General features: G+C 37.8%; 1 long non-coding RNA gene across 2 annotated transcripts in view; it reads left to right on the forward strand.

Annotated features, from left to right (window-relative positions):
* Positions 1 to 8,931, forward strand: part of LOC106901944 — a 28,694-nt gene extending 19,763 nt beyond the window's left edge. For both annotated transcript variants that reach the window (XR_001414405.1, XR_001414406.1), the window contains 3 exons: positions 5,254 to 5,366; positions 7,241 to 7,295; positions 8,250 to 8,931. This is a non-coding gene — a long non-coding RNA (uncharacterized LOC106901944). The remainder of the gene's footprint in view (positions 1 to 5,253; positions 5,367 to 7,240; positions 7,296 to 8,249) is intronic.
* Positions 8,932 to 9,587: the final 656 nt, after the last annotated feature.

Genomic DNA, 9,587 nt, shown 5'->3' on the forward strand with positions numbered 1-9,587 from the left:
CCAGTTCATCCACACCAGAAGTCCGTGGACTTTGGGTGAGATTCAACCATCCCTAATAGGACAGTGAATCAAACGCTATGTCCTGTCAAATGCTACCTTTTAGTAGGATCCCGAGCACATTCTTGCCTGCTTTCTGATCACTGCCTACTGACAGCAAAAACTGCTCCCTCAGAGACACTGTGAAGAACTTAATGCATGTTTCCTACAAGCCATTTTTTTGTGCCTGTAGTTCATGATCTGATTGTATTCTACAGACAGCATTTTCCATCTAGGTCTATGTAGGAAGCAGAGTGATAAAGAAAAAAAAATCTATATAAACTTAGCATCAAGGAAATGGTACTCGCAGTTCCTATCTCATCTTTTCCAATAAAAAACAGAACTGATGACTGTACTTCTTCATTCAAATAATACTCATATGCACACACACAAAAAATGGCAAGAGCTATTGCAGTTAGGTAGCACCAAGAGAGCAAGAAACAAACATGCAGTTGATGAACATTATTCTCTGACTACTGCTGTAAGAGTGAAAAAGTAGCAAACGCTGCACAAAGGCATTATCTGAATAAAAGACATAAAAGTACTACTTGATAGCACTGCTGTTCTGAGTAGGAATTTTCCAGAAAAATGTTTGCTCAGCTCCCAGAGAAATCCAGTCCTTTCGTGAGATATCTCCCTTTTATACTTGCCTTCCTTTTTAAAAGCCCAGAAGTTAAATTTTTTGAACTACAGAGGATGCCTGTTCAGAACTAAATGTGGACAGTCATACTATGAATCAGATAAGCTGCATACTTGGCATACAGACAAAGAATTGGAAACGGTGATGTTTCCGGCTTCAGTTAACTTCAGGTTGCTACTACAAGATCCTGTCTCTTTTGAAAAGTTCCTCTTTTGAAAAGCTCCGAGTGTGGTTTTTGTGTGTTACACAATGTTATGCACTACATGCTTTAGGAAATGTAGACGGTAATATCCACCTTTCTTCTGACATAAACTCAACACTACCAAAAAGTATGTAAAAAGAGATTCATTTTTTGCAAAAAAGAGTGTGAAATGAGGCCATCACTCAGTCTGTTAGAGAGACTAAATTAACTGTTGTATAGACCATATCATATTCCTTGTTACAAATCCATCTAGAGATGGGCTTTCCTTGCAAGGATCTCCGTTTCTCCATTAAAAACACCTGTACTGCTTCTACCTGAGACATCACAGAGCATGCTTTGAAGTTCTGCTGAAGAGTGAAAAGGTTTTAAAAAATGAGTATGTAGCCTAAAGGGGAAACTGCCAAAAGAGTAATAAATGCACAAGCAGTTTCTTTTTGTACTAGGAAGAAAAAATGTGATTCATGGAGTTTCAGTGGGCAGAGCAACCTCTGCAGCACACAACAGCTGGAAAAAGTAGTGCACTGTCATGAGAGCTGCCTTAGAACTGGCTAGAGAAGCTGTAGAAATAGCAATGAATTACGCGGCACTGATAATCTGGGATGTACTATATGATGCAGGAGGTTTGTCCATACCCATACAGAATCATAGAATGGTTTGGGTTGGAAGGGACCTTTAAAGGTCATCTAGTCCAACCCCACTTACCAAGATTAAGTTTAACAATGACTAAGAAAGGCGTGTGAAAAGACGATCATGTATTTTCCAACCACTCTAGTCACAGATTTCTGGCAGTGACTTCTGCAATTCAGATTTATTCTCCTATTTTCCTACTACTAAGTTCAATTAACTTACTGCATGGAGTTCACGGTCTCTGTGTGAAGTACAAACTATTTAATGATTACTTTAAAAAATGTAATTAACACCTGCACTGCCCCTGGCTTGATGCATTGTAATAGTGAGGCGCCATCATTCTCAAGGGTGTATTATCAAGAGAAGAAAAAAGCCTTAAAGGAATTTAGCATTAATAAGGTTTGTTTTAGCAACTTTGAGAGAAGCTTTACATAATTTTATGAAACTTTCAAGCATGTTAAAAAGAAATTTCTACCAGTAAGAAACTGTAATTGAAATTTTATTTCCAGTTTAAATATTGCAGCACAGTTCAAATGTAGGATTGAGCACACCACTTTCACAGTAAAGCTGGACAGTATTTATATAAAGCCTAGAAAACACAACTCTGTAAGAAGCATCAGCTTAAAAAATAGCATCTTTCCTAGCTGATACACTACACTGGCTGTAAGTCCAGGAGACCTGTAACCATCAAGCCCTAAAGATCTGCAAACAATCAAATCCCTTGAAGAAGTCCTAGAGGATAATGAATCTGTTGCACAACAGCAGTTTTTCAGGTCACTCATACTTGGAATCTGATTTCCAACAGAATGCCAATGTGTAAAAGTATTCAAACATTTGCTTGCATCAAAATCACCGTGTTCACACAGCTGTCTGCGGTCTCAGATGCTCACCTTGCAATCTGTGCTGTGTGTTTGAAGGGGCAACTCAAATTCTTCCCAAGCCAAGTCCAAACATACTGTCTGTACAAAGGGCATGGCTGGCTCTCTCCTACAAGAAAGAGTAATAAAACAGGTCAGCAGGGAATGCCTCTGACTTTTTCAGTGCACCCAGAGTAGCCTTTTCTATCTACTCAGCTTTATCCTGAGGAATCAAGAAAAACCTGGCACAGGGCAGAAAAAGCTAGAAAAGAACAGTCAAGTGTAACACTTTTCCTGGGTTATCTCAGGTGAGCCACTTAGTGTCTTGCTGGAGTTAACATTACCCACAAGGCTGATGTGAGGACAAACACATTAAAGGTTGTCAAGCATGGGAATAGGGTCCACATGGAGAGATCACATTTTCCTCTGACAGGCTTGTTTCAAACACTATGAGAAGTCAGTCAGAGGAATATATGTCAACTAACCAGTCAGAATGACCCAACATCTTCTCGGTAGGCCAATTTACATTTTCCTCTGAACTCTTATTTTTCCATAAATAATTACCTAACCTTAGCAACACACTTTCTAAAGTCTTACTGATGTCAGATGTAATTTATTACTGATTCTTATCCGAGTTATTTAAAAACTAAGCAAAATGACTTATTCTTCTAAAAAGCTGTCTTAGTGTTACTAACTCTAACTTGTGGCTGAATTAATCAAAACACAATAATTACAAAAAACTAATTCTTATACGATAAATTGAGTTACCGGAACTATTAGTTCCGGTAACTCTCATAACCAAAAGGGAGCTAGAAAAATGGAGAACAAAAATATGCTTTTTTTCTGGCATTTGTGGGGTTTAAAAAACCTGGAATAAACTTCACAGGTCACCCAGAATAAGTTGCTATAAATTATTGTTGAAAAAATTTACATTACCTTTGTAGATTTTTCACTACTGGTATGTTCTGCACATTTTTCTCTTCATGAGGAGTTTTTTTTTTTTTAGTTGTTGTATTGAAAGGTAAAACTCAATTAGGATAAATTATCTTTGCATAATTCTCCTCCAGCTTACTGAGCACAGAAGTATTTGGAAATATATTAGCAATTTCTGAATCAGACATAAAAGTAAAAACTACTTATTACCATTCTTTTTCATGTTGAAAATCACATTCTACACACCAATATATTTTAGGCTTCTTTTACTTAAAAATATATATGTATCTATTTTTTCCCTAGAAATATTGATAACATTGTCCAAGTTATAATATAACCCTGATGAATTCTTTGTGGAAATGCCTTGCAGACCAAATCTGCTGTTAAAAAGTCACCTTCAGAAGTTCATCTTTGAACCCTTCTGGTGTGACATAAGCTCAGCTGAAAAAGGCACTTTAACTCCATTATTACCAGTATCAAATAAAATTTATGTATTCGTACGACTAAAAAATCGCGTAAGATGACTGTCCCACAGCCCAGAAGTTCCTCTCTCACAAATCCCACTGGACACTTCTAAAGGGGTGGTTTACAGCTCTGGATGAAAATGTTTCCCATGCAGAGGTAAAGGGTGCATACTGCTTTACACATCAGGAAAACTGTAGGATTATGATGCATAGTCAGACTGAAAAATCCAAGGAGGGAAAATGGTTTTGTACAAGTAAGTATTACACAAATTCTAGATACGCAAAGCCTGACTCCTGATACTCTTTCTTATTGCAGTTTCTTTATTAGAGTTCTGATGGCTTTCCTTCCTTTGTCTGAACTTTGTTTACTATATGCTTGAAGAAGCTTCTGCTGCTTCAACAAAATATTTACAGACTGGAAAACAATCCATTTCTGAAAGAAGCTCTTCCACATGCAAAGAACTAGCAACGTGTGCAGGCTGTTTTGCTTTAGAATGGTATTTTCCTTCTCACCCAAAGAAAAATATCCAAGACGATCTCTCTCTGGATGAACATACTGTTTTTTATTGAAGTACTACGCTATCCAGTTCTGAGTATGCATCATTTCAGAGGATACTCACATAGTTCTGTACCTGTTACATAAATGTTGTGTTTGTGTGGATTAAAAGCTGTGAAAATTATCACTGTGGTAAACCCTGAAACTTAATTTTCTGTTTAACAGAAATAGTATTGTACAAGAAACATGGATATATTCCTGAAGTGTGGAGATTCCAGGGTACATTTGCATGCATTGTCTTAGACGGTGTGGTTCTGCCAACATGGATTCTTAAGTTTTAGGAAAGTGAATATATATATATACACATATATATGTTTTAGTTCGGAGTTACTACTGTTAGGTATTCCTAATGTGTATGGACTGATGTCTCTGCCTCTGTGCTGATGAGGACAGGGACATATTTTGCCTGCATTCTGTAAAGTTGTGAAGTGATCAAATGACAGCATAACTCTACCTGCTTTAGTTCTTCAGTTTTGGCTATCATGTCTCTGCAGTCAGTAACAATGCTTCTGATTTTATCACAACTTCTGCAATCCTTTTCCTTCTTTCTTTTATCTGCTCCCTTCCTGGAGTCCTGTGATATCAGAATAAAACCTTAGCTTTCATTTACGAGAAAAAATAATTTAAAAGCAAAAGACTAATAAAATCTCTTTAAATACTCAAATATTTTAAATTACAACTGAAACTGAATTTACAAGTAACAGTTTTAGTTACATAGCTTTCTCCACTTTTTTCTTGAAGCCCTCTTTTCTCTTTCTAAAATAATATGTAAAGACTAAAGGATGCTGTTAGAGGCAGAGTTTCTGAAGTTTACTGACATTGACTAATAAATACATGGAGTGGCATTTAACTTGAATGACTTCCCTCCACCAGGAATATAATCAGTAAGGCTTAGGCCCACTTTACTTGTTACTTATTTTATGCTGTCTTATCTTCAGGTCTTCCCTTCAGCATTACAAACATCTTTCGGAGGAGGGGAGGAGGGGGATTCAGAGAAACTATGTGTGAACTACCTGAAAAAAAACCACAACAGAGGAAAACCATAAAACAGGTCAGTTGAATGACAAGAAGTCTACATACTGTCACCAGACCCACCAAAAAAGGGAAAAACATATCTTGAGTACCACACGTGTTACTTCCCCCGAGCAGAAGCCCCACATAGCCCAGTTTCAGTGATGTAAACAAGGCCTGTTTCACCAGTCGACTTAGTGCTCCCACTTACTGCTGCTCATAATTGAGCAAGTACAGAGCAGAATGGAGGAGACTGTCCTGTACAGTTTATTGTATACAAGGCCTCTCTTGATTTTTTTTTTTTACTTTTGCAACAAAGGAGAAAATATTTTTAAGAGTCTGAAAGCTTGGAAGTGAAAATTCATGAAAAAGAAAGACTTATCAAAGGTGATCTTCTTCTTCCTGATACTAAAGCAGTAGGTGAGACTGTATGCCCTCAGCATAATTAGAATTAAACAAAGTAATTGTTCTCAAATTGTATTCAGATCAGAGGCTGACTTACTTTTTCCAGGTATATTACTGTAATGAAAGATACTAACTCCTTCAAAATCTGGTCATGCTTGAGACATTTAAAATATTTTCTGAACATTTTGAAGCAACAGCTTGCAAAACAAACCGTGATGGGGTGGCAAGCATTGATATCACAGTGAACTTTATTTCTACATTAAACTAGCAGATTGCAGAAAATTCTTTAGAAGTCTGCACATACGGTTTCAATCTAAATTGTGTTTTAAACAAAACTCTGTTTTTTCATTACATTTTCAATTTAAAAATACCAATTTTGTTCAGACTTGGAGGGGAGAGGGGGGAGGGAAGGAGGCAGGACAGAAAGGCAAAAAGAACTGTTTGCCAAAAATCTTACTTGGCTGACTTTCTGGTTTCCAGTTCTGATGATGGTGTGTTTGCCACGTGAACAAAGCCTTTTCTGAGCAGAGCCATGCTGCATAATCTGCAACCCTGCACAAAATCAAACCCTACACAGTAACAATTGATACGGTATCTTGTATGAGCAGTATTGCCAATCTCAGTAATTGGTATTGTCAGCAAGCTAACATTTTTAAGAAATACGTTTCTAAAGCACTACAGCCCAAATTGTTGTCTGATCTACAGCGCAGATCTTAAAACATGACATTAAATATTTGATAGATGGCTGAATTCTCAATGGAGATTATATGCCTCATTTTACAAATTGCCTTCAAGGAGGTAAGAGGAGATACTGGGATTTACAGCCACTCAGCAGGATGCAGACATTGCAGAGTAGGCAACTGCAGAGTATGCAGATTGCATAATCTGGCCTGTAATTTTAAATCCAGCCAAGAGGTCAGTTTAGTTAAATCCTTCAAAGACAGCAAGCAAAAGATAAATGTTTGGGGAAGACAATAAAATGCCGTTTTATAGTCTTGTACTAGCATTCAACATATTGCTTTGGCTTTCAGAAAAGTGCATTCTGCATTATTTTTTTATTCAATTATAACCTGATGGTTACCGGTGAATGGAGAACACATGGAGTTGTTGCACAGCATCTACTCTGACACATTTTTTGGTAGTGGTCCATAGATTAGTAACACATTATCTCCTGGCCTTGGAAAATTATCTCCTGACCATGCTTGCAAGAGTTATTTCTAAAGTAATTCTTAATGCTTTCTCCTATTTCCCACTGCTTATTTTCATGCTTTTGTAATTAAAATTTTGACTCCCATAAACAAATGTGTCCTCATTAAAGTTCCTTGAATGTTAGAAAAATCTAGCTAGAATCTATTAAGGTCTTGATGATTCAGCTTCAGATACTGGAGGCTGCTGAACATCATCCCTGAAACACATCTGAACTGCCACCTAAAAAGGTTTTCAGTACCTTTTTACTGTTTCTTCCTTTTCCCAGTTCTTCTCACATATGTGTTACTTAACTTTTCACAGTTTGAGAGGTAATAAAAAGCAAACCTCCAGCCAGCCAAAGAAATTGCTGATTCGGGTATGTCCTTCAGTATTTTACTGTTTTAGTTTATTATTATTATAATTTAGTTATTATTTACTGTTTAGTTATTATTTAGTTATTATTTTAATGTATTTAATTATTAGCAGAAATAAATTAATGCCAAAGACTTGGCTTTGAGAACATAGACTTGGTTGTCGGAGAAAAGGAGCTGTAAAAGTAAAATTATCATCCAGATTTTTCTTTAGCCAATAATCAACATGTCTTAGCAATTTTCAGAGTTTCATTTACTTTCCTTCTGCCACAAAAAGTTTTGGCAAATATCTTCCAGCCGAATAAACCATCAATTTCCCTGTACTAGAGGTCTTATTAAATATAAAAGTTTTCTTATAAGCAAGAATATGGTTCAACATATGAATCCTTGTTCCAAAATGACTGTCATGTTTGCCAAGTATTTGCCATGTGAGAATAAGTCAAAGCTTCTCTCTCTGAGAGAAAATAATTAGCTCGAGAAAGAAGGGAAAAATATGCTGGATGTTAATAGATGGAGCAGTTAGTCTTAGTATGTAAAATTTGAATGGAGATACTTTTCCTGAAATTCCTAATTACTTACCAGTCAGTGTTCCCAAATGCATGCAAATATGACAGCTGATTTTTTTAATATCCCCCATATTCTACTTTCTCATAGTTTGTTATCACTAACCTTATAATTTCTGAAATCTCTCACTCCTACCCTTTTAATGGTCTACCAAATCCAGGCATAGTACTTGGGGAATAATCTAGTACAAGCACATTATTACGGTAAGGCAAACTGTGGACCACTGAAACCCCTAACAGGCTGTCTGGTTCTCTGCTTGAGTGGTTCCTCTAAATTCTGCTTCCTCTTTGCCTTTCCCCCTTCCATTGCTTTGTGGCTTCTGTGTCTCATACCATGAGCCTAGGAAACTACAGCTCCCTCAGGAGAAGTTTAATAATTGTTTTCTTCCCATTCAGCATTAGGTATGTGTGGGATGTACCATTAGCAGATGACAAGCCCTGAAGAAGACTTGAGAAAGAATTCCACAAAGGTGTTCATCATGTCTTCAGACTGCTTTGATGCTCTACCCAAGATGATTGGTGGGGAAGACACAAGCCAGTCCTAAACAGGACATATTGTCAAGTCACTCAAAACAAATCATCTCTGTCAGAATCTCCCCCAATTTACACTGAGCCAGAACTGATTAAACTACAGCCAGGTCCTGGATCAGACTGTCCTAGCAGCTCCGTTCCTCCCAGCTGTCAGAGTTTAGCTGTAGATTTCTACATAGATTTGCCCCATTGCTAATCCATCCATGTGGTTTCCAGGTGGATAAAATCTGCCTCATCAAAAGGTGCTGCATACCCATCTGCTAAATCAGGTGAACATAAGGTTTTCTTTTCACCCATTCCAGAGAGAGCTAACTGAAATTACCAACCACCCCTTCGTATCTAAAAGTAGCTGACATACCCTTTTATGTCCCTTCCTCCCTCGCCCTCCACAGCAGATAAGTCTCTTCAGGCCAAACTGGCTCAGATAAAACAGCTTTCAAGCCACAGCCAATTTTTATTTTTTTTTTTTCCCCATTAAAAGCTAAAGATCTTCTGCCACTCCCAAACAGCCTTATCTGAATTGGATTCTCTCTCTGAATCCCATTGCTCTGTGTGTTGTAGCAGGCCGGCAGAATAACAAAACTCTGGGGGTTCAGTCTCTCCTTACAGCATGCTGGTACTGCCTGTCACACCACCACACAGAACTATAGGTTGCAGCTAAATTTCAAAAGCAGTGGATTTACAGCTGTATGGGCACCACTGAGCATTGACTACTCACATATCTATGGCTTCCTGCCTTTTGTACGTGAGATAAACATCCTGAGTGCTGGAGAGGACAAGGCTCCATCCCATTGCTCCAAGTGTATGAAGGATATTCGTTCTTTCAATAACAGAGAAGGCCCCTCTCTATACATGGTCCCATTTTGCCAGCAGGGATCCTGAGTCTTCTGTGACATTCAGCAAGGGCTTGACGAAACAATCCTGTTTCAGTCTTTTGCCATTAGTTGCATTTATTGGGAGGCTTTATGATGGAAAATTTTAATCTGAAGGACACCATACTGGCATGGGAGGACATGCATGAACATGTGCAGTGCTGGAAAATCAACACACAGGGCATTTGACTTATTCCTGCTCTGCATAGACTCCTACAGCTCTGCCAGCACGGGAGAGCTAAGATGATGTAAAGGCTCACATGCAGTGACCTCTTTGCATTATTGATACTAACCTTACACACAATTCAACTTTTGCATTAGCTGAAGTAAC

This window comes from Calidris pugnax, unplaced genomic scaffold (genome assembly GCF_001431845.1).
Source record: "Calidris pugnax isolate Ruff unplaced genomic scaffold, ASM143184v1 scaffold273, whole genome shotgun sequence".
In the NCBI taxonomy this organism is placed as follows: Eukaryota; Metazoa; Chordata; class Aves; order Charadriiformes; family Scolopacidae; genus Calidris; species Calidris pugnax.